Source organism: Heterocephalus glaber, unplaced genomic scaffold (assembly GCF_053883595.1).
Source record: "Heterocephalus glaber isolate CG9 unplaced genomic scaffold, H.glaber_assembly_v1.0 deba00001569, whole genome shotgun sequence".
Lineage (NCBI taxonomy): Eukaryota > Metazoa > Chordata > Mammalia > Rodentia > Bathyergidae > Heterocephalus > Heterocephalus glaber.
Genome location: NW_028258354.1, coordinates 74124 through 98069, shown reverse-complemented (window position 1 = coordinate 98069; position 23946 = coordinate 74124). Strand labels below are relative to the sequence as shown.

The window sequence follows — 23946 nt, the reverse complement described above, 5'->3', positions numbered from 1 at the left end:
TGCAAAAATCCTTAATAAGATAATGGCAAACAGAATGCAGAAGATCATCAAGAAGTTCATACACCCTGATCAAGTGGGATTCACCCAGGGATGCAGGGATGGCTCAATATACGAAAATCAATTAATGTAATAAACTATATCAATAGAGGCAAGGACAAAAACCATATGATTATCTCTATAGATGCAGAAAAAGCATTTGACAAAATCCAACATGCATTTATGATAAAAAAAAAAACCCTACAAAAAATTGGAATAGATGGTCTCTACCTCAAACTGATAGAAGCCACCTATGAAAAACCAACAGCCAATATCATACTTAATGGTCAAAAACTGAAATCCTTCACACTCAAATCAGGAACAAGACAGGGATGTCCACTATCACCACTCTTGTTCAATATAGTTCTGGAAACATTAGCCACAGCAATTAGACAAGAGAAAGAAATAAAAGGAATAAAGATAGGAAATGAAGAAGTCAAATTGTCATTATTTGCAGATGACATGATACTCTATATAGAAGACCCCAAGAACTCCACCAAAAGTCTTCTAGACTTAATAATCAAATTCAGTCAAGTAGCTGGTTACAAGACCAACACACAAAACTCAATAGCTTTCCTCTACACCAATGACAGACTCACTGAGAGAGAAATAGGGCAAATAATTCCTTTCACAATAGCATCCAAAAAATTGAAATACCTAGAAATCATCCTAATGAAAGAAATCAAAGACCTCTTCTCTGAACACTATGGCACTCTGAAAAGAGAGATTGAAGATGATATCAGAAAATGGACAGACATCCCCTGCTCCTGGGTAGGAAGGATTAATAGAGTGAAAATGGCCATACTTCCAAAACTCCTATATAGATTTAATGCAATTCCAATTGAGATCCCAGCAGCATACTTCATAGACCTCGAGAAAACAATCCAAAAATTCATTTGGAATAAGAAGAGACCCAGAATGGCAAAAGCAATTCTAGGTAACAGAGACATGGCAGGGGGTATCACAATCCCCAACCTGCAACTCTACTACAAAGCTACTGTCATAAAAACAGCATGGTACTGGCAAAGAAACAGACTTGAGGACCAGTGGAACAGATTAGAAGATGCAGAAACAACGCCAGACACGCTCAGCCATCTCATCTTTGACAAAGGAGCCAAACACCCTCACTGGAGGAAAGATAGCCTCCTTAAGAAATGGTGCTGGAAAAATTGGGCTTCAACTTGCCAAAGATTAAAACTAGACCTGTATCTCTCACCATGCACTAAACTAAAATCCAAATGGATTAAAGATCTAAATATTAAAATAGAAACTCTGAACCAGTTGGAACAGAGGTTAGGTAGAACCCTTGAAGACATCGGTGTAGGAAAAGATTTTATGAACAAAACCTCAGTTGCCCGTGAACTAGCAAAAACAATCAACAAGTGGGATCTTTTCTTATTAAAAGGCTTCTGCACAGCAAGAGAAACCACCAGCAGTGTGAAGAGACAAGCCACAATGTGGGAAAATATCTTCACCTGCTCTTCCTCAGACAAAGGTCTACTATCTCGAATCTATAAAGAACTTAAAAAGATCAGATCTCCCAAATTTAAAGACCCAATCCGAAAATGGGCATCTGAAATGAACAGACATATCCCACACAAAGAAGTAGAAATAGCAAATAAATACATGAAAAAATGTTCAACATCACTGGTCATTCCAGAGATGCAAATGAAAACAATGCTGAGATTCCACTTCACTCCAGAAAGAATGGCTGCTATCATGAAATCAACCAATAACAAATGCTGGTGGGGCTGTGGGAAAGAGGAATCGTGCTCCACTGCTGGTGGGAGTGTAGACTGGTGCAACCACTGTGGAAATCAGTATGGAGATACCTCAAAGAACTAGGACTGGAAGTCCTATTTGACCCTGCTATTCCACTGCTGGGGATCTTCCCCAAAGAATTAAAAGAATCATACCACAGTGATATATGTGCACCCATGTTCATAGCAGCGCAGTTTGTAATAGCTAAAACTTGGAAACAGCCCAAATGCCCATCAACTGGAGACTGGATAAAGAAAATGTGGTTTTTCTATAAAATGGAGTACTACTCAGCCATAAAAAATGAGAAATTAGAGACATTTTTAGCTAAGTGGATGCACATTGAGGCAATACTCTTAAGTGAAATAAATAGGACACAGATGTGTAAATACCGAATAGTTTCTCTGGTGTGAGAAACTGAAAGTGTAAATAAGGACTAAATGTATCATAGGTAATGTGAAATAGGAAGAAAAGGGGCAAAGGGGAAGGAAGTGGGAGGGCTAAGGGAAAGGATAGAAGGGAATGGGATTAATATGAGAAAATGGAAAAATAGGAACAAAATCTTTGTAAATAGGGAGGGCTGGAGTGGTTGAAGGGAGGGCTGGGCAAGGGTGAAAAACAAGAACCAAGAGAGACTATGTAAAGGTGCAAATTTCCAATGATGAATGTCATTATATTGTATACCTAAAATGTACCAATAAAATTAATTTTAAAAAACTAAAAAAAATCCTACTTTACATTAAACAACATGGAATATAGAAAAATTAACTTCCCAGATGTTATGTCTAGGTGAGTCTGGACAGACAAGTGAAGACTGAACAGAGCAAGAATGGTGAGAAGAAGTAGAAAAGAAGCAGAGCATCAACTTCTTACATGGAGAGAAGACATGTTCAAAGGTACAGAGGAAAGGAGCATCATAATATGTTCAGAAACTACATCTTTTGCCTATCAGAAGAAAGATTAAAATTGAGAGTAGGAAAAATGTTAGAAATCAAATTTTACAAAAAAGCCTTTTATATTATTTTCAGTGTTCTTGATTTGTTCTGGGAAGATGTCACTGAAATTTTTATGAAGGAAGTGATATAATTAGATTCTTTCAGAAATATTCTGGCAGAGGCATGGGAGACAGACCAAGTATAGAGGCAATGGAGTAAGGGAAATAATTTAAGAATCTACCATCAAAGTCTGAGGAGAAATGTGATGATTAGGAAGAAGGTAGAAGCATCAGGAAAGGGGACCAAAAAGGATGGGATTTTGAGATATTTAGATTTAGAATCTAATTTAGATATTGATAATTAAAGAATAAGGAGTTAATGCTTTCCAGAATCTCACTTCATGGTAAGGGCAGAAACTCTAAGTTACATGACTCTACCATGGCTGTTACTACTGCTAATAGCATAAGTAATAATATTATAAGTAATAATATTACTAATAACTACTGCTAATAACATAAGTAATAATATCATAAATAATATTACTTATGAGAAATATTTTCACAGATGGGGTATGAAAATTCCTACTGATCTCAGTACCTAAAGTTATCTAAAAATACACGGTGTGTTCCTTTTAACTTCCCATTGTAGGCTTTCTCCATCACTGCAACAGCAAGTGCTCTGACAGCAGTGGCTTTACAGAAGAACCCTTGCTCCAAGGCACTCCAAGCCTCTGCACTCAGTAGGAGAAAGGCAGCATGGCACATCGGAAAGAAGACTGGGCTGACAGGTTTGGATTCTGCATCCTGATACTGTCCCAAATTTCATGAACAAAGAAAGAACTTAGCACAGTAACTTCCTTTCTCTGCACATTAGATTCTCCATAAGCTGGGTATTAGTTGTATATGGGCAGTGGTAAACTAGACAAAGACTTAATGTTCTCCCCAGCTTTTATGTTGCCAAAGGCAGTTAAAACAGTTAAGGATGATGAAATCTGGGGAACAAAGGTACTGAATGCTACCAAAGGACTCAAGTTAAGAGGGGAAGGAGAAAGTTAATCTAAAACCTTGGTGCAGCCCACAGTGGAATTCTCTCTAGACTCTATTCATCCCTATGTCCTCCTAAATTCCAGAAAATCTTCCAAAACATCAGGCTCCTATTTTTTTCTTGAGGCCTCATCCAAGATCTACTTGGAGTCTCCTGCCCTTAAATATAGCTCCTCTTTCTACCCAAAATCTTATATCTTCATAAGAAAATAAATATGTTGGGCTCAAGGTCCTTTCTCCTGGCCACTGCAAAAAATTCACAATAGTTTGTGCTGAGAGACAACAATACAAATAAAAATATATTTTAAAGTATGAGTTGCCTTGGAGGAAAAATATTTTGTCAGTAAAGGGGCTGGATCAAATACAGTGTTTCACTAGGTAGATGTAGTACAGAGCATCTTGGACCCACTCCTCCCCCAGTAAAATTCAAATAAAATGAGAAAAGACACACATTTTCAGTAATGTATTACATCATTGCCTAAGACACTGCAAGAATGAAAAGATCAGATGAGAAGAATCTGAGGGAACTTGAATGTTAAAGAAAAAAGTCACATCAGTTATGAAAAACAGACCAAAGTTGGTTTTATTCTGATAATATTGTCACCATTAGTGGGGTGGGCAGAAAATAAGTCTGAATACCTAGTGATAAAAGAAAACTTCTGAGATGTCCTGCTTTTAATTATAAGGAAGACCACAGAGGAGGTGAGAGATAGCTAAGAGCTGCAGGTAAAACCAATAAAACCAACAAAGAAAATTATTTCACATTTTTTAATGTATGTTAAGACCTTTACTGTAAAACCTCAGTTAGTCATCCTGTAAGCACAGTCACAACCCGTTTGAAACCTCAACTTGCAAACAGCAAGTTATTCTCCTTATGGACCATCCTCCTATCTCAAAACTTGCCCCATTTCACCATTATCCTACTTCCCTTATCTCTATCTAAAGTAGATTCAAGGTAAACAAGCTACACTTTCTCCAAATTTTTCTTATAAAAATGCTCTTTGCTCTACATCCAGCAGACATATTTCCAACTCCTAATTTGCTTCACTGCTGGTAACTGTGGAACTTGTCCCAGACCTGGTCCTTCTCTGGATAGCATCCATAATGGCTAAATAAACCCTTTTATTTCAGAGATTCCCTGGTCTCAAGCATTTTGGCTTAACACTAAGTAGGCAGTACTCAAAGACTGGAAAATCTGGAAGTCCTGAAATTGGAGGGCACAGTTAGACTATCTGTGTTTACTAATTGGCTTACCCAAAGGAAAAATAAACTTTCTCCTATCCTCATGACAGGAGATAGTTTACAAATGGACAGACCTTGCCAGAAAGCCTCCTACCCTAACATTCCTGCCCTTCCTTTCCATTAAACCTAAAAGACAAGGTCACTATTTTGCTGATGTTTACCTGTCAAAGATAATTCTCAGGTCCTAGAGAAAGACATTTTAATTTTAAAGTAATGCTGTAATAGATATCAGAGGCCTAGAATCCAGAAAGAAATCTGTTTCTTCAAGTTGAAGGTAAGTTTGAGGCTCTTTAGTCACAAAAAAAGAGCAGAAGGATCTGAGATTATTTCACATAAGAAGACTAGGAGACCAAAAGCTCATAGTATCCCATCTTGTTAAGGAAGTGGGTTGGGGCTGCACTATGAGGCAATCTTCACATACCGCTTCCAACCAGAGGTTATTAGAAACAGGAATGGATAACTGAAGGCATCTAAGGAATGTGTCTGTCTGGAACAGGATCATCTGCTGGTGGCAGGGATGACCAAGGTGACCTCCTCTATTCCCTAATGGCTCTCTCAGTCTCTGGACTCTCGCCCTTCAAGGAGTAACTGATGAATCTGCACAGGTTATTACAATTCCCCTTCCCTTCTCCTTTCCAAGCAGATTCTGGAGGATTGAAATCGTCAGAATCTTTTGCCAGATGTTCTATCATTAACTCAAGAGCAGAGGACAAAGACTTCTCCTGCTCCTGTTGCCTCAGCTGTCCCTGGGGTCTGCCTCAGCTCTACCTCCCCTCAGCTCTATCTCTGAAGTATAGCCACCAAGAAGGACTGTACTGAATGCAGTGGGTTCATTTCTTGGTAAGTGCAAAGCCAATATATACAACTAGGAGATAAAAAGTTAAAGAGAGATTTATTACTTGTAGCAAGTAAAGAGCAGACTGGAGATAATTCTCAAAGCAGCATCTCCTCAGACAAAGAAAGCAAGGGGCTTTTACTGAGGAAACTCACACACATTCATGTAGGAAAGATCATCATCATATCAAAAAGCTAGCACATTCCTGTATGAATAGGCACGTTCCTGAGTATGCTCAGTTCAGGATTATGCTTCACATGTTCACAAACAGGAATTCCTAGTAGGTAAAGAATTTAGTATTTTAATGAGCAAAATTTACTCTAGATCACCTAAAAAGAGTGAGTCAGAGAGACCTGTAGATTTTGGCTGGTTCTTTATAAGTTTCTCTGGAAGGCTGTATTTAAAACAAATAAAACACAACTTCAAAGAGATGTTAACAGTCATTTAAAGAGGCGCAGATTTTTACCCTAAAAGCATAGGTAATTTTTCCTAAAGACATCTGCCTGGCTAACAGGACCAGAATCCTGTGTCAGACACCTCAGCCTCAGATTGTTCCTACATGTTGGGTTGAGTGGTCAGAGCTCTTGGGAGCACATTGTCTCCATGCCAATCCACAGTTCCCACCTCTCAGCAGTGTTGATGTCTATGAACAGAGCTGGGTGATTGGCAGAGCACTGCTTTGGTTAGGAAAAACAGATTACACATGATTCAGTGGCTCCTTACTTGGAGCACAGCCTCTGCAGTAAGCAAGGTGCTCCCAGGTCCAGTCTACTTACTTGAAGGAAGCTATGGAAGCGAAGGCATTGCCACTACCCTATGTTTTCTAAAGTAAATACTCTGCATAAAGAGGAGTGAGAGCCCTAGAATCAAGAAGTTTGTCAACTTTTGTCAAGTTGAGGGGAATGTTATCTCATTCAAAATAATAATATTTTGTAACATTGCTATAATCATTGAATGTATTATTTATTTATTCTATGTAGAAAGCAGATAGGAGTTCGTTGACTTTTTAAACTCTAGGGAAGAGTTTGAAATTGCTACAGTTTTTTTAAAGTTTTGAGACAAAATGTCACAGGTTGGCCTCAAACTCATGATTCTCCTATCTCAGCCACTTGAATAGCTGGGATAGAAAAAGTAAATGTAAAAAGATGACAAGGAAAATCTTAATTTTATTTAAGAAATACTTCAGCACTAGTATGGCGATGCATACCTATAACCCCAGCACTAGGGGGCTGAGGCAGGAAGATTGCCACAAATTCCAGGCCAGCCTGGGCTACATAGCAAGACCTTGTCTTGAGACAAAGAATTAAAGGAGGGGGGGAGGGGGAGAGACAGAGACAGAGAGAGAGGAAAACTTCAAAAGGTAATCAAGGTTACATTGTCTTTTTCCCTTCCAGGAAACTCCAAAAATAATATTCCTAAGGGTCTCAAAAACACAATAAACTTGTGAAGTGAGCTCAGGACCCATGCTTTTCACCTTTACATTGTTCTTCCACCTAGAGACCTCCATCCTCAAGAAACCAGCAATGTTACTGGGCAGCAGATCTCAACTTCTAACACATGTAAATGATCTGCATTCTAACATAGCCCACCAGATGGGTAAGAGACAGACAGTAGGAATACACATCCTACAGGACCACATAAATATACCCAACACCAGGCTGTAATGCACCTCATTCCCTGAATGCATGCACTCCCTTCCAAGTGCATACATTTTTTTCTGCTAACTAAATGTCTGTGCTTTCTGTTGCACCCAGTGAGAAAGAACCAACCAGAGACCGATATTAAATCCACACAGGGGTTTATTATCGGTCAGGACCCAAGCCAAGCATCAGACTCGAGCCTCCACTGGGGGAAGACAGACATGTTTTATACACCTTTGAGGCCAACAGTTTCTAGGCCCCCCTATGGGATAGAAGTAAAAGGTAAGCAAAAGGTACAGAAGCAGAACATCCTGCTGTTCGAACATTTGTAAAACAATAGTTGATTAATTGTTATTTCTAAAGAGACTTTCTAAGGGGAGGAGGTTTTTAAGCTTCCTCCTTCTGAGTTCATCTAAAGGGCAGGCAGGTGGGTCAAGCAGCAATATGGAGTCTGTCTTGCTAACTAGGGTCTTTCACTCTCTATTGACATGTGCTGAAAATTATTTTTCTGTGATAAGGGTCAGTAAGCTTATTCTGTGGGTGGAATGAGTTGAGATTCCCCATTTCCTATTTGGGGAAACTTGTGGAACCCTGTCCAGTGACAGGATTACAGATCTGTGTCACCACACCTGACAGGAGTTTGCAATTATTAATGTCATAAATGATGTCTCAGATTTCTTCTGAGTCATTCTTTCTAAAGTTATTGATAAAAGAATAAGAGAGTAGTTCATAAAGCATCAATCATCTATGATAAAGTTAATTATATTATTTCTTTAACAAGTTGCAATTTAAGGCATAGCTACTCTCTTTCTATATCCAACCATTCTCTGGCTTTACTTGTAAAATCACTTTTCACATTATAATCAAACTCAAGGTTTCCTTTTCTCCACATTGTCACAAGGGCAATGAGGGGAAGGGTAAAAGGGAGTGCACACATTGGTCAAAGCAGAAAATATGCATGTATAAGAATGTCACAGTAAAACCCATTAATTGGTACAATTAATATGGATTCATAATTATAATTTTTATAAAGCAAAATTATAAAGGATACTTCTCCAATCTGAGGGATCTTTGGATAAGAGATACTGCAAATGAAAGGATAAAAAAACTTTTTAAATACAACTATGTGAAGGACTGACCCAAAAAAATCAAGGTTAACATATCAATATCTTAAGAAAAAAACACATTGCTCAGCATTTCCCCTTGTGAACCTTCACTGGGGTGAGTCATGATGCAGAGCCCTTCATAAGGTCCCGTATGATCTTGGCACATGCAGGAGGAACACAGAAATGCCTACACACAAGATGGAGAGCCAAGTATCCCTGGTTTTGTCTCACCTAACACATGATTTACTCTATGACTAAATAAATGAATGAAAGAATAACAAGGAATAAGACTAGATTATCTCAAATTTATCAGCTATAATTGCTTAAATTTTATTTATTCATGTGGTATTCTCTCTCACCTGATTACATTCCACTTTGTATCAACCTCTCCCAAATGAATTGAAATAAATTATCCCACCATTCCATGATTGTAATAATGCTAAGAATGATTCAAGTTAGATCCAAAGGCTTTCCTATGTGCTGAAATAAATTATGTTAGCTTCTACAGCAGAAATAACTCTCAATTAGCTCCCTTTGAATAACATGTATTAAAATTGCTAGAAGGCAGAACTGGGGCCTTCTACTCATCTGTATACCCAAAGGAACAAGATAAGAAATTTGGACATGGAGTCTTAGTGGTTGCCTGGAGGAACAGGATTAGGGAACCCTAGTGCAATCCCTCTCCTTGAACATCCTAAGGCTTCAGAAAGGAGAGGGAATATTGCTCTGCCTGGCAGGAAGTGATCCTGCACAGATGCAGAGATGGGTGAGGTGATCCCCGCCCCAAGTTTCTGTGTTGCCAAAAGTGTCTTAAAAACAGATTGGTCTACTTTTATGTGTCCAGGGGTATCAAGATGACTCAGCTCTAGAAACAGCAGAATGAGTAGGAATTGAGTCATTGCTCAATGACTAAGCCACATTGTTACCTGCAGAGCAAGGGGAACAGCTCTGCTCCTCTGCTGAAGAATGGGAGGGATGAGCAAAGATATCAGCACACTGATGGTAAGGCTAGCCCCAAGGACAAAGTAATTGTCAGTAATAATCATAAAGAAACATGATAATGACTACTGAGCAAAATGCTAGAAACTTATGCTTTAGAACTCCCTGAAAACAAAAACAAAAACTATCCATAGAATTCAAAGGGCTATGAGCTCAGAAAAACTTCAAGCATTCTTGACAATTGAGAAATGTGATTAAAAATCAAATATGCTAGTAGGAAGGGTGAAGTATTTGGTGGTGAAAATGATTAATAGTAATTAATTCTCATAGAATCAAATTTTCAAACTGTCTAAAATATTCAAGACTCTATTGCTGTCTTCTTAAAAGAAAAATGGTTGAAACTCCTCCTCCAGTGTGACCCTTTAGAGAGCTATGAGGAGGCTTCTAAGTAGTGGATGAGAGACCCATGGCTTGTCTGAGAGTCAAAGAGGCAACTTCAAGAGCAGGAATCTTCTACTAAGAAAGAAACTGTATGTTAACTAACCATGTTAGCTAACATGGTGGTTAAAAGGGAAGATTGTGGCTGGTTAGAAAAAGAAAACTCAGAAGAAGGGTCCCCAGTTGCAGGGAACCCCCCCCATCTAGCCCCCGCCAGCCAGACACAACCACGGATGCTGCAGAGGGGTCCCCTGTCACAGGGAACCCACCCCATCCAGCACGTACCCCCAGCAGCGATCCATTTAGTGGCGTGGGCACCTGCAGGACCCACCCCCTCCAGTTCCTCTGGACTCTTGGCTGTACTGCCACCTGGTTCCACACTACAAAGACACAGGGGACACCGGACCACCAGACCACTGTACTAGGTAAGTTGGAGGGATCATCAGCTTCCATCGGAACCAGGACTATCTTCACAGGAAGGGCAGCTGGAACCTGCAGTACAACCTTGCAGAGTTCAACCCTACAGGAAGACAGGGAGCTCAACTTGGGAAATCTGCCTGCATCTTGCAGGTCTGCTACTGGCTTGCTGAGACTCATTGACTTATATCTGCACAGTGCTGCCCACATTGTCTATTGTGACAACAGAGACATACCCTGGAGGCCCTTCATTTTCATTTTTATTTTTTATAGTTTGTTTGTTTTTTCTCCTCTTATCTTTAATTTTTTTGCTACTCTTTGCAAATTTTTGTTTTTCTCTCCTTTTTTCTTCTTTCTTTTCTCTTTCCTTTCTCCCTCTCTTACACTCACTGTCTTGCTGTCCCACATTGTTCATCTCCCTTTTTGTTCCTGTTCTGGCCCTCATTCAGATTTCTTCTTTATTTTTCTATTATTCTCTTTTTCCTTCTCTTGCCTGTGTCCTCTGGCCTTACTGCTAACCTTCCCCTATCCTTCTACCTATCTATCCCTCCCTCCCCAACTCCTTCTAATTCCCCAGCCTAAAGGGTAAAGTTGTTATATTGAAGAGTTTATTCACTATAAACATATGTTGGGTTGGTCCTCAATTTTGATTTAATTCACACAGGTAAAGGTGATGGATTAATAACTACCACAAAATGTCATTCTCTAAGATGTACTTAATGCTATGGTGTTGCTGATTGTATCACTTGGGCTAAGGTGTTTTTATTGATCTAGTCAGTGGTCCTTCCTGATATAATGAAAATGAGATAGCCTCAGAGTCATCAGAGACTCAAAACTTAAAGACCAGCTATATCTGGAAGACATCTCTGAGAAGCAATCATTCCATAAGTGTTCTACATACATCAACAAACATACTTACAATAAGCAATTTCAAAGTATCAACCCAGGAACTAAACCAAGGACAGTACCAAAAACAAAAATGAGAAGACATTTAAGCAAGGCACAAACTGAGACTTCCACCCCACCAAGGGTAAACCCCAGGGGAAATGAGGGGGAAAGTTCAATAATCATCCACCGGGACACCCTAAACTGACAGCACAGGAAGTAACAAAACAGATGAATGAGGCTCTAGAAAAATTCAAAGCAGAAATAATCTCCCAGATATCTACAGAGATGGTGAGCAGAGTGAAAGATGTGATTAGAGGCTCTAGAACAGAAACAGATAAAAAAAATAGATGAGCTCAGAAACATGCTGGAGGCCATGAATACCCAGCATAAGAAAGAAATGGAAACCATGATCTCCCAACATAAGAAAGAAATGGAATCCATGAAACAGATTCAAACAGATATTCAGATTAAAAATTCCATTGAAAGTATCCACAGCAGATTAAGGGAATCTGAAAATAGAATATCAAATATAGAAGACAGGATCATTTTAAAGGACCATGAAAACAGATTTATTAAAAATAGTAAGGGACCATGAGAAATCAATCCAGCAGCTGCTAGACAATGCAAAGAAGAATAACATAAGACAGATAGAAGTCCATGAAAAAACAGGGGAAAGTACAATTGACATTAAAAAAACTGTTCACAGAGGTAATAGTGGAAAACTTCCCAGACAGAGGTAGAGAACTGGACATACAGATAAGTGAGGCATATAGAACTCCAACTAGCCATGATCAAAAAAATCTACATCTAGACATATAATAGTCAGGATCCCAGAAACCCAACAAAAGAACAAAATCCTACAAGCAGTTAGAGAAAAGAAACAAATCACCTACAAAGGAAAGCCCATCAGAATCACAGCAGACTTCTCAACACAAACCCTCAACTCAAGGAGAGCCTGCAGTGAAGTATTTCAAGCCCTAAAAGAAAATAACTTCCAACCTGGACTGTTGTATCCTGCAAAATTGTCTTTCAAAATTGATGGGGAAATTAGATAGTTCCAAGTCAAAGAACACCTGAGAAATTTCATGAACACCAAACCAGCACTACAAGCAATTGTAAACAATATCCTAGAAAAAAAACAATGAAGGTCACAACTCCAGAGGCCCATCAGAGGGAAGCCACCAGGCAAGGTAAGAAACTAAAGGGAAAGGGAGAAAAATAAATAAAAGAGCCAACAATAGTAAAACATCATAACAAGGATGAATCAATATCTATCAATTATAACCATCAATGTTAATGGCCTCAATTCACCAATCAAAAGAAATAGACAGGCAGAATGGATTAAGAAGCAAAATCCAACAACATGCTGTATAAAAGAAACACACCTAACTCAAGAGGAAATTCATAGATTGAAAGTAAAAGGATGGAAAACAGTCCTCCATGCCACAGGAACCCAGAAAAAAACAGGGGTAGCAATATTATTGACTATCTATTGTTTCTTTAAAACACCAATTACTATTTGCTCCAACTCATCTTTTAAGTAGTTCCTGACATAGATTATTAACCATAGATATATTGTTTGAAATTAACCTTGTGGATTAGCCCTGAGATCAATTCTTTTTTGTTTGTGATGAGCTATGTAGAATGAGATTCAACTGCTTTTTTTTTTTTTTTTTTTTTGGTACAGGGGATCAAACTCGGGTCCTTGGGCTTTTGAGGCAGGTGGTGGAACTACTGAGCTAAATCCCTGCCCCCTCTCTCATCTGCTTTTTAAAAATCTACTTGCTTCCATGTCCAGTTAGTATTATTTTAATCTAAGTTTTTATCATGTCCTTTTGCTTTCCCTTCAGTAGTTCTTAGGCAAAAACACCTACAACTCTGGTAGAACTCAAACCCACAAACTTTGAATCTCTTTCGATGCTCTGTAGAAGTCTGTTGTGTCTGCCATAAAGAAGGCTAAACTTGAAACATTTCTAGGTAAATGGATGCACCTGGAGACCATCCTTTTAAGTGAAATAAATCAGAAACACATGTTTAAATATTGTGTTGTTTCTCTTGTGCAATAAACTGAAAGTGTAAATAAGGACTGAAATGTATAATAGATATTGAGAAATGGGATGAAAATGTTCAATTGGGAAGGTGAGAAATGAAGGGGAGAGGGAGAAAGGAAGTAAGGGAAAAGAATAGAATGAAAAAAATGGAAACAAACTTTTTGTAAATGAGAGGAAGAAGGGATAAAGGGAGGGGAGAAGATTGTAGAAAAAAGAAAAATCAAGATATATTGTGTACAGGTACAAATTCCCTATGATGAATGTGATTATATATATATCTAAAATGTACCAATAAAATTTATTTTTTTAAAAGTCTACCTGCCTCACAACTTTTCTCAATAACTTTCATTAAGCTGATGCCTGGTCATTTTTATAGCCCAATTCCTGCCCCTCATTATAAACTGATTATAAACTGAATCTTTTCTGTGAGCAGAAATTTCTTATAAAACCTGGAAGGAATTTCTTGGGCAATAGTGGCCATGCTGATGTTCCTGGCATTATGGTAAAACAATATATGTGTGTTATTCTGCTGTGGAAATCAGTATGGAGAGTCCTGAAAAAACTAAACATAGGCATTTCTTTTCACACAGCTATCTCCTAGGTACCTTCCTGAAAGAATCAAAGAAATCATAGTACAGGGATACATGCCCATACCCATGTGTATAGCAGCACAGTTTATAAGAGCTATGTCTTGGAAACAGCCTATGTGCCCATCAACAGATGAATGAAGACAATGCAGTATTTTTTTCTTCCTGAATTTTCTATTTATTTATTTGTGGGAACATTATTTCTCTATATTTTTTATTTGTCGTATTATTAGTATGGATTTGCAGTACATGACATTTACCTTTATTTGAGGGTATAGGTACTGTACATAACATAACTTCTTCATTTTTTAATTCCCTTCCCATTCCCACACACCTCAGTCCTTGAATCTCTAAATCTCCCCTGTTTTCATTCTTGTTTTTATTCTTATTCATAGCTCATGTTTATGACATATGATGTTAACACTTATTGTGGATATTTGGTATTTGGTTATGGCATATCATAATTCTTCTTGGTTCCCCTTCCCTCTCCCTTGCCCTTCATCCTCAGTCTCTTGGACACTTTCTCATTTGCAAGAGATCTACTCTTTTGCTTCCTCCAATCCATCCTTTATTTTGTTCTTTTTACTTCACTTTACTCAAATGAGAGAAATCATATTGTATTTAAGTATGTGTGTCTGATTTATTTCACTCAGCATTATATTTTCAAAAAAAAAAAACATATTTTCCAGATGCCTCCATTTTCCTATAAATGTCTTAATGTATCCTTCAATATGATGTCTTTAGCTTTGGGGGGAAGATACCTAAAAGAGGTATATGCTGGGAAGATACCTAAAAGGGGAATATGACCCTAGAAGGGTCATATGAAATTTCTAATTGTAGTTCTTTGAGAAATCACCATAGTGATTTCCATAATCACTGTACTAGTTTACAACCCCACCAACAATGTGGAAGGGTTTCTTTTAAACAGCAGCCACACCAACAATTGTTATTCCTTGACTTTTTGCCATTATTATTGCCATTATTCCTGGTAAAAAACAAAATCTTAGCATTAATTTAATTGGCATTTATCTAATGGTCAGAGATATTGAACATTTTTTCAGTTTTGGGAATTTGTACTTCTAAGAAATGTTTGTTCAATTCACTTCCCCATTTCTTGATTGGGTCTTTTACTTTAGGTGATCTAGTTTTGGGGGACTCTTCATATACCCTACATATTAGTCCTCTGTCTGAGGAAAAGCTGGCAAAAATACTTTCACACTTTTTAGTTTGTTCCTTCACATTACTATTTGATTCCTTTGCCATGCAGAAACTTGTCAATTGGAAGTGTAAATGAGGACCAAAATGTATAATAGATTATGTGAAATAGGAAGAAAAGTCCAAAGGGGAAGGGGAAGTGGGAGAATGGGCAGGGGGAAGAAATGGGAAAGGAAAAAATATGAGAAAAGGAAAAAAATGGAAATAAAGTCTTTGTAAATAGGGGTGAAAGGGTTGAAGGGAGGGCAGGGGAATGGGGAAAAATATAAAAAAATGGGTCCCAAGGAGAGGTACCAACTCTGTTAGGGCTCTCAGCCATAGAAGAATTTTTTTCAAAGCTCCCAACAGTAACTTGGATTCTGACTAGATGGGCAAAGGGGAGAATGGGAAAGATGCTATGGTTTTGTGCTCTTATTTGTTTTTCTTTTGAGGGGAGTTGAAAGACCCTAGTTAGCAAGACAGACTCCATATTGCTGCTTGACCCACCTGCCTGCCCTTTAGATGAACTCAGAAGGAGGAAGTTTAAAAACCTCCTCCCTTTAGAAAGTATTTTTAGAAATAACAATCAACTATTGTTTTACAAATGTTAGAACAGCAGGATGTTCTGCTTCTGTACCTTTTGCTTGCTTTACTACTTCTATCCCATAGGGGGCCCTAGAAACTGTTGGCCTCAAAGGTGTATAAAATATGTCTGTCTTCCCCCAGTCGAGGCTCGAGTCTGATGGTCGGCTTGGGTCCCGGCTGGTAATCAACTCCTGTGTGGATTTAATATCTGTCTCTGGTTGGTTCTTTCTCACTGGGTGCAACATTCTTGGAGGCCCCAGCAAGATAGCCAGCTGCTCTGGAGCTTATTATCTTGGAGCCATTGTTTCTTTTTAGGAGAGACCAGGATCCAACATCAGCAGTGTTTGGCCTCTCTGGACACTGGTCTGTGGAAGGAGAGGCCACCCTGATGGTATTCCAGGGCTCCAGGTAGGCTGGTCCCAGTTGGGCCCTATTGCTGATCAACCAACCTGCAGGAGTTTATTGGGAAAGCCTCTAGAGGTAAGAATCAAATGATTCTTAATGCACTGTGGGTAGGTAGGAGGAAGCCGGACATGGCACAGGTTCCCCTACCTAGAGTCTCTTCACAAAGGCAAGCAGACTCAACTGGGTCAGAGTCCTCAGAAGAGCAACTCCCTCGGTGGGGTCCAAATCCATTCAGCCCCAGAGGTTTTACTTGGCCAAAGTTTGTCTTTGTCTGTTTATTGTTGTCTGTCTGCTTGCTCTGTGTGCCTTTTGCATTTTCACAGGCTAAAATTATGGTTTCCTCACAGTCCATGGAGGGAACTCCACTTGATTGTGTTTTGAATAACTTCAAAAAAATTTATTCCATAGACAGGGAAGATGAATATGGCATGAAATTTTCTAAAGGCAAATTAAAAACCCTGTGTCAATTAAAATGGCCCAGTTTTGGAGTCGGTTGGCCCCCGGTGGGGACTTAATTCTGTGCACATTGCTCACAAGGTTTGGAATGTGGTCACGGGAGTCAGGGCCCCACAGGTCCTGATCGACCTTTGGCACTCAATCAGGACAGGACTATGGTCCATCAGCCCCATCTTCCTCCTCCCTTTTTCCTTTAAAACAGAGCCCAGGGGAGGATTGATTTATGTCCCTTTTACAACTAGTGATCTTTACAATTGGAAACATCAAAATCCCCCCCCTTCTCTGAAAAACCTCAGGCATTAATCCCTTCTTGAGTCTGTTTTTCATACCCATCAACCAACCTGGGATGATTGCCAGCAACTTTTACAGATCCTGTTCACCATTGAGGAGCGAGACCGCATTTATCAACAGACAGTCAAAGAGGCCCTGGGGCCAAACCTCGGCATCACTCCCAGAACTCCAGAGCATTCAGCCAAGGCTGAAACAGTAGTTCTGTCATGATACCTCGAATGGGACCCCAATGATGATGACAGTAAAGGGAGGCTGGGGAACTACTGCCAGCACTTATTAGGGGGACTCCAGGAAGTGGCCAGAAAGTCCACTAATTTCAGTAAGGTAAGTGAGGTTCACCAGGGAAAAACAGAGTCTCCAGCTGCATTTTTAGAGAGACTCTTGAAAGTCTATTGACCCAGAGGCTCCCAAAAATGCAGCAGCTTTAAATTTGGTCTTTGTTTCCCAGTCAGCCCCAGATATTAGAAAAAAAAATTACAGAAATTGGAGGGATTTGAGGGAAAGAATAGGACTAAACTCCTGAACATAGCCCAGAAAGTTTATGATAACTATGACGGCCCTGAGGAAATCCTAGCCAAAAAACTGGAGAAAGTCATTATTGCTGCACTCTAGGCACAAGAGACAGTCCCTCTGGACAGAAAAGGAGAAAGCGCCTTTTTGGCTTTAAAAAAAGCCTTAGTGTCAGCACCAGCCCTGGCTGTACCTGATGTCACCAAGCCCTTTTGGTTGTTTGTGGCTGAACAAGGGGACATACCAAAAGGAGTGCTAGCTCAGGCATTAGGGCCTTGAAACAGACCTGTGGCCTACCTGTCTAGAAGACTTGATCCTGTGGCAACTGGGTGGTCTACCTGTTTGAGGGCAGTTGCAGCAACCACCCTCCTGGTCCAGGAGGCAGATAAGCTCAGCCTGGAACAGGACATGGTCATCACCACACCCCATGCGGTGGAGACATTGCTGAGAGGATCCCCAGAATGATGGCTCTCCAACGCCTGCCTGACTGAGTACCAGGCCCTGTTGCTGGATGCTCCACATGTCAAATTCACCTGAGAAATGACCCTCAATCCAGCCACCATACTCCTGGACTCCGACTCATACGCATGCCTCTCCATGACTGTCTGGACACTCTGACAACTTCCACCACCAACCACCCAGACCTGACTGATGTTCCCCTGCAAAGCCCAGATGAGACCTTCTTCACCAATGGGAACAGCTTCGTGGAAGACAGAGTCAGGTATGTGGGGGTGGCTGTAGTCAGTCCAGGAGGAAAGGTGCACTGGACACAAGCATTAAGCCGGGGGGCTTCAATGCAGAGGGCTGAACTAATAACCTTAATTTAAGCCCTGTTAGGTTGAGACAAGGCTGTCAACATCTACACTGACAGCCAGTATGCATTTGCCACTGCCCATATGCATGGCGACATCTACAGACAGAGAGGGCTATTGACATCAGAAGGAAAACTATCAAAAAAAAATGTTGGCCTTGTTGGAGACAATTTGAGAACCCAGGGCATTGGCCATTATTCATTACAAAAGCCACCAAAAAAGAGCTTCGAGGCCCGCAGTAACTGAGAGGCCAATGATGTGGCCCGACGAGTGGCCAGAGAACCAGGGGGGCCAATAGATGTTCTGCCCATCCAACCCTTTGGCTACCTGGCAGAAAGACCCGAATATACCCCAGAAGAGGAAGAGGAAAACCAAAAGCGAGGGGGCACAAAACTGGACTAAGGCTGGTGGAAAGGGACAAACAAATTTGTCTCCCCCAAGCCCTGGGATGACAACTTGTTCATCAGTTACATTACTTAATTCACCTGGGAAAATCAAAGATAAAAAGACTAATGAGCTCTAAGTTTTCAATCCAAGGACTGACCTCTATGGTCCAGGACATCAGTTCCAGGTGACAGGTGTGTACACAGTTAAACTCCAAGATGAGACCAAGGCACAAAGTTAATCGACTATGGGGAAGAAAGCCAGGGGAACATTGGGAACTTGATTTCACCAAAATAAAATCCAGCAATAGGTTCAAATATTTACTGGTATTGGTTGACACCTACTCAGGTTGGGTAGAAGTTTTCCCCACTCATGGAGAATCAGCCAACATAGTAACTAAGGTTTTGCTCCAGGAGATAGTTCCCTGATTTGGCATCCCTCATTACCTGGGGTCTGACAATGGGCCTACCTTCACAGCACAGATATCCAAATTGTTGGCAAGGGCACTACATATCAATTGGAAGCTACACTGTGCCTATCACCCACAAAGTTCAGGGCAAGTGGAAAGGATGGATAGGACCCTGAAAGAAACCCTGACTAAATATATTCTAGAAACTGGTGGTAGATGGCCTGATCTGCTTCCTCTAGCCTTGTTAAGAGTTAGATGTACCCCCGTATGTGACAAGTTTACCCCTTTTGAAATCTTGTATGGGAGGCCACTGCCACTCCTCCCTAAGTTAAACCTTGAACAGATAACAGAGAGTTCTTGTATCTCTTTACTTCAGTCTCTTCAAGCCATACAGATTCTTCAGAGTGAGATCCAGGCTACAATACAACAGGCTCGAGAAAAACCCTTTGCGAAGTTCCAGCCCCACAGTTTCAAGCCAGGAGACCTGGTCCTGATATGCTTGGTTTGCTTGCACTGAGGACTTGACTAAATACATTCCCAAATCAGTCTTGGCTACCCAATCTGCCACTTTATTTTGTGTCACCATATATGTTGTTCCACAAGTGTTGTATTGTAATAAAAAAGGTGGCCATGAACATCTGGGATTAACCACAGAACACTATAGGAGTAAACAGGCTGCCCCCATTTTAGTGCCCATTCTGGTGGGATTAGGAATAGCCAGGTCAGCGGCTATTGGAACTTCCTCCCTGATCCTTCAGGACACAAATTTTAAAGCCCTAAGCCACCAAGTAGCCAGAGATTTGGGTCACCTGAAAAACTCGATCTTCAGATTAAAAAAAAACAGGTTGATTCTCTAGCTGAGATGGTCCTGCAAAATCTAAGGGGACTTGACCTCCTGTTCATAAAACAAGGAGGGTTATATGTAGCCCTAGAAAAAAACCCTGTTGCTTCTATGCTAATGGTTAACTACCCTAGTTTCTGCTGTAACAGGCCCCCTAGTTATCTTACTTCTGCTTTTGCTCATGAGACCTTGCATTATAAATGCTCTGACTAAATATGTTAGACAGAGGGTTGGTGCAGTTAAACTGATGGTGTTGAGACAAAATTATGAGATTTTAAAAGACGTTTTAAAAAAAATTCAGAGTAAATATAGGAATCAAAGATTTGATTAAGTTACAAGAACCAGTGGGGAATGAAGGACCTTAGTTAGCAAGACAGACTCCATATTGCTGCTTGACCCACCTGCCTGCCCTTTAGATGAACTCAGAAGGAGGAAGCTTAAAAACCTCCTCCCCTTGGAAAGTCTCTTTAGAAATAACAATTAATCAACTATTGTTTTACAAATGTTCGAACAGCAGGATGTTCTGCTACTGTACCTTTTGCTTACCTTTTACTTCTATCCCATAGGGGGGCCTAGAAACTGTTGGCCTCAAAGGTGTATGAAACATGTCTGTCTTCCCCCAGTGGAGGCTCCAGTCTGATGCTTGGCTTGGGTCCTGACTGACAATAAACTCCTGTGTGGATTTAATATCGGTCTCTGGTTGGTTCATTCTCACTGGGTGCAACAGGGGTAAGTTGGTTTGTTTTTGTTTTTATTTTGGTTTGCTTTGTTTTCTTTTGCTTTGTTTTTGAGACAAATTCTTGTTATGTAATTTAGGGTGGCATTAACTCACTACATAGACCAGGCTGGCCTCAAACTCATAGTGATCCTCCTGTCTCAGCCTCCCAAGTACTGGGATTACAAACCTGTGCCACCATGCCCAGCTGCTTCAGGAATTTGTACTTGCATATGACACCTGCAAATGATAAAGGAGAAATGCTGATCAAATCCAACATTACAGTCAGTTGTATCAAGCGAAAATAATTTGTGAGCTCCCAGATTTGGGGAAGCATTTTCCAAAAGTGCTTAATAGAACTACACTTATTGACTCAGAAAAAAATGTACTTCATAGACATTATCTTCATCAAGAACTGTGGGGGACTTGGCCAAGGAGTGAATGGTTACAATTCAGGACAAAAGCACACAAATAATTGAGACGAGGGGCAAAAGCATGCAGGCTCTGTGAGGAGTTAATGGTTTAACTACAGGGCAAAAGCACACAGGCTGTCAGAATTGAACGGTTAAACAAGAAATTTAGATTACTGAACCATGTTGTGTCAGGCCACTGTCCTTTCCCTCTCTCCAAGAAAACATGTCTAGCCTTGAGACAGCTCCTTGGGCAAACTGCTTTTCTCCTGCTTTTTTTTTTTTTTTTTTTTTCTTCTACTGATGTTCTAAATAAAAGCCAGACAATTCTCAGCTTCAGGACTTTTTTTCCTCCTGGAAGTCTCTGGAATGCTGGGCACTCTCAGAGGAAAATAGCCCCTCTGGGCCTCTTGGTGACTGAAAAAAGTCTCCTCTCCAGATATTCGTTCATCTATGCAGCCCATGGTCACTCACTGTGACAATGAACTGCAAAATGTGTCACTGAAGTAGAGCACTACATTATTTTGGTCACAAACAGCTCTCACGTTCTTCCACATAGAAGACTTACTAAAGTGCATGTTCTTTACTACATGTCATGTTCTATCAATTTGATATAAATAGACTAGGGAGCATGCTGAGGCACATATCAGCACATTGAATGGAGAATCAGTATCTCCTCCACTGCTGGGAGAGAGGTGTATTGGAGCAACAACTGGAACAACAATCTGACATTACCCACTCTAAATATTTCACAAGTCTGAATGTTGTAATAAGCCAGAAAAATCCACAGATGATTTATGTAAGTACTCAAGTAAGCCTGACCCAAATAGGCTTTTATTTAAAAGCGCAAGAGAAAGAGAGTATGGGCAACACTGCGGCACAAATGATGACCATGTGCAAGCTTCCCATGGTGTTCATTTTGTTATCTCTTGATTTTACTACCAATGTCTGCTCCATTCTCCTTGCCTCTGACAAACTATGATAAAAGCTCCTGATGAGTGGGAATGATGGAGAGTCTTTTGTACCCTCTGGTTATTTGGTCAAGTCAGCCAGTCTAACCAGAGGAAAGTCATAAGTAAAAGATCTCACTCTTGAGCTTACTATGGGAGTTTGAATTTTGAACATTTCAGTATGAATCCTTCTGCCTGTATTCTGACAAAGAGTTCAAGCTGAACATCTAGACACCCCAGAAGTAAGGTTAGAGCTTTCCTGGTACACCTGTCAATTAGCTGTATCCTTCCACATGGTCAAACAGAGGAAAATGTTTTTGCACAGAAAGATTTTCACATTATTGTAATGTTGTTGTTAGAAAATCTTATGAATGCCCATGGGTAATAGATAAATAAATTGTGACACGTAAAGCAGTGGAATACAATATAACATGAACAAAAATGAATTTCAAGTGGTTTCATTAAAATTGATAAATCACACCTAGGTGGTGGCATCTTCCTCTCATTTCGTCACCTGGAGAAGGGGCTGAGGCAGGAAGATGCCCAGTTCAAGCCAGCCTGGGCAACAGTCATTTAGGGATATTCTAACTCAACATAAAAAATAAAAAAGATCTGAGGATATATGTCAGTGAGGAGGCCCTAGGTTCAATACCTAATGACACAAACAAAACAGAATAATCAAAAAGCATAATGTTGAAAATAATGGAAGTTAAAAAGTGTTTACACAGTGCTTCCTACCACTTCATGTTCACATATATGTCACACTACATGGAACACTACAGGGGGATTTTACTTGGGCGTTTGGGTGCTACTAATTGATTCTAAGTATAAATGCACTGGGGGTTTTGTTTGTTTGTTTGTTTGATAGTGGAGCTCAAACCCAGGACCTTGCACTTGTGAGGCAGGTGCAGGACCACTGAGCTAAAATCCTAGTCCCTCTGTTGGGTTTTGAAATGAATAATTATTGGCTGATTGATGAAAACATATTTTGGAGGAAAGCAAGAACATACTGTGAAAAAGTAACTTTTGAGTTTTGTCTTTAAAAATATATGAATAATACTGACAACTAGAAAGCAGAAGAAATCAAAGCAAAGTTCTATGTGGAAAGTATAATTTTGAAAAACATGATGAAAATGTTTGAACCTGATACTACACAGAATAAACCTAAGTTTCAAATTTTAAAAATAACAAATATTAGAAGGTTTCTTTAAAATCTCTGACTGCTGTAATGTGTCTGGGGCTTCACAAGTAGGGAAATATTTTACTTTTAACATGCTATGAATATGGCTGGCATTTCCTCAAGAATCAGAAAAAGGGGCCAGAGATTTAGCTCAGTGGTTTCACCACCTGCTGCACAAGCGCAAGGACCCAACTTTGATCCCTGGTAACAAAAAAACAAAAAAACAAGAAAAACAAACAAACAAAAAAAAGAATCAGAAGATATACCGGAATTATTACAAAACCAACCAAAAGAGTACTAAATACATTTAATTCCATTATCTGAAGGCAGATCATCTATTAAGACATGGGAGAGTTAAGGAACTGATCAGAATGGAATAAAACAGCTAGAAACTTCCCCTTTGTGTATTAATCCAAAACCACATTGCTTACCTTTCCCAATGTCCAGAGGCCAAGATCTCTGCAAACAAATTTTATTATTAATTGTTAACTTCCTATTGGATTTTTGGGGACACCAGGTATTATTTGTTCCTGCTTATCTTTTTAAACACACAGCTTCTGACATGCATTAGTAATCTTAGCTATCTTGTTAGAAAATTTGACTTTGTGGAATATCCTTGTGTTCAGTGCTTCCTCGTGATGAGCTATGTAGAATGAGGCTCACCTGCTTTTTAAGATCTACTTGCCTAATTCATATTTGGTATGGTTTCATCAATTTTTTTATAGCCAAATTGATATAACTTGTTATAAGCCAAATATTTTCTGTTAGCAGGAATTTGTTGTAAACCCTGGATGGAATATCTTGGGCAACAGTCATCATGCTGATGGTTCTGACATTTCTTTCTGTATCAAAGCCATTTCAATGAGTATAAGATTAATTTCAATTCTTC

The 23946-nt window shown here is 39.7% G+C and overlaps 1 long non-coding RNA gene across 2 annotated transcripts in view; it reads right to left on the bottom strand.

Annotated features, from left to right (window-relative positions):
• LOC106008709 (uncharacterized) overlaps positions 1 to 23946 on the bottom strand; it is a 65303-nt gene that overhangs the window by 15692 nt on the left and 25665 nt on the right. The window contains exons 1-2 of one of the 2 annotated variants that reach the window (XR_015443369.1): positions 23489 to 23531; positions 20708 to 20757 (exon numbers count right to left, since the gene is read on the bottom strand). This is a non-coding gene — a long non-coding RNA (uncharacterized LOC106008709). Of the gene's footprint in view, positions 1 to 20707; positions 20758 to 23488; positions 23532 to 23946 lie in introns of those variants that run through there. The other variant, XR_015443368.1, reaches the window with a different exon arrangement.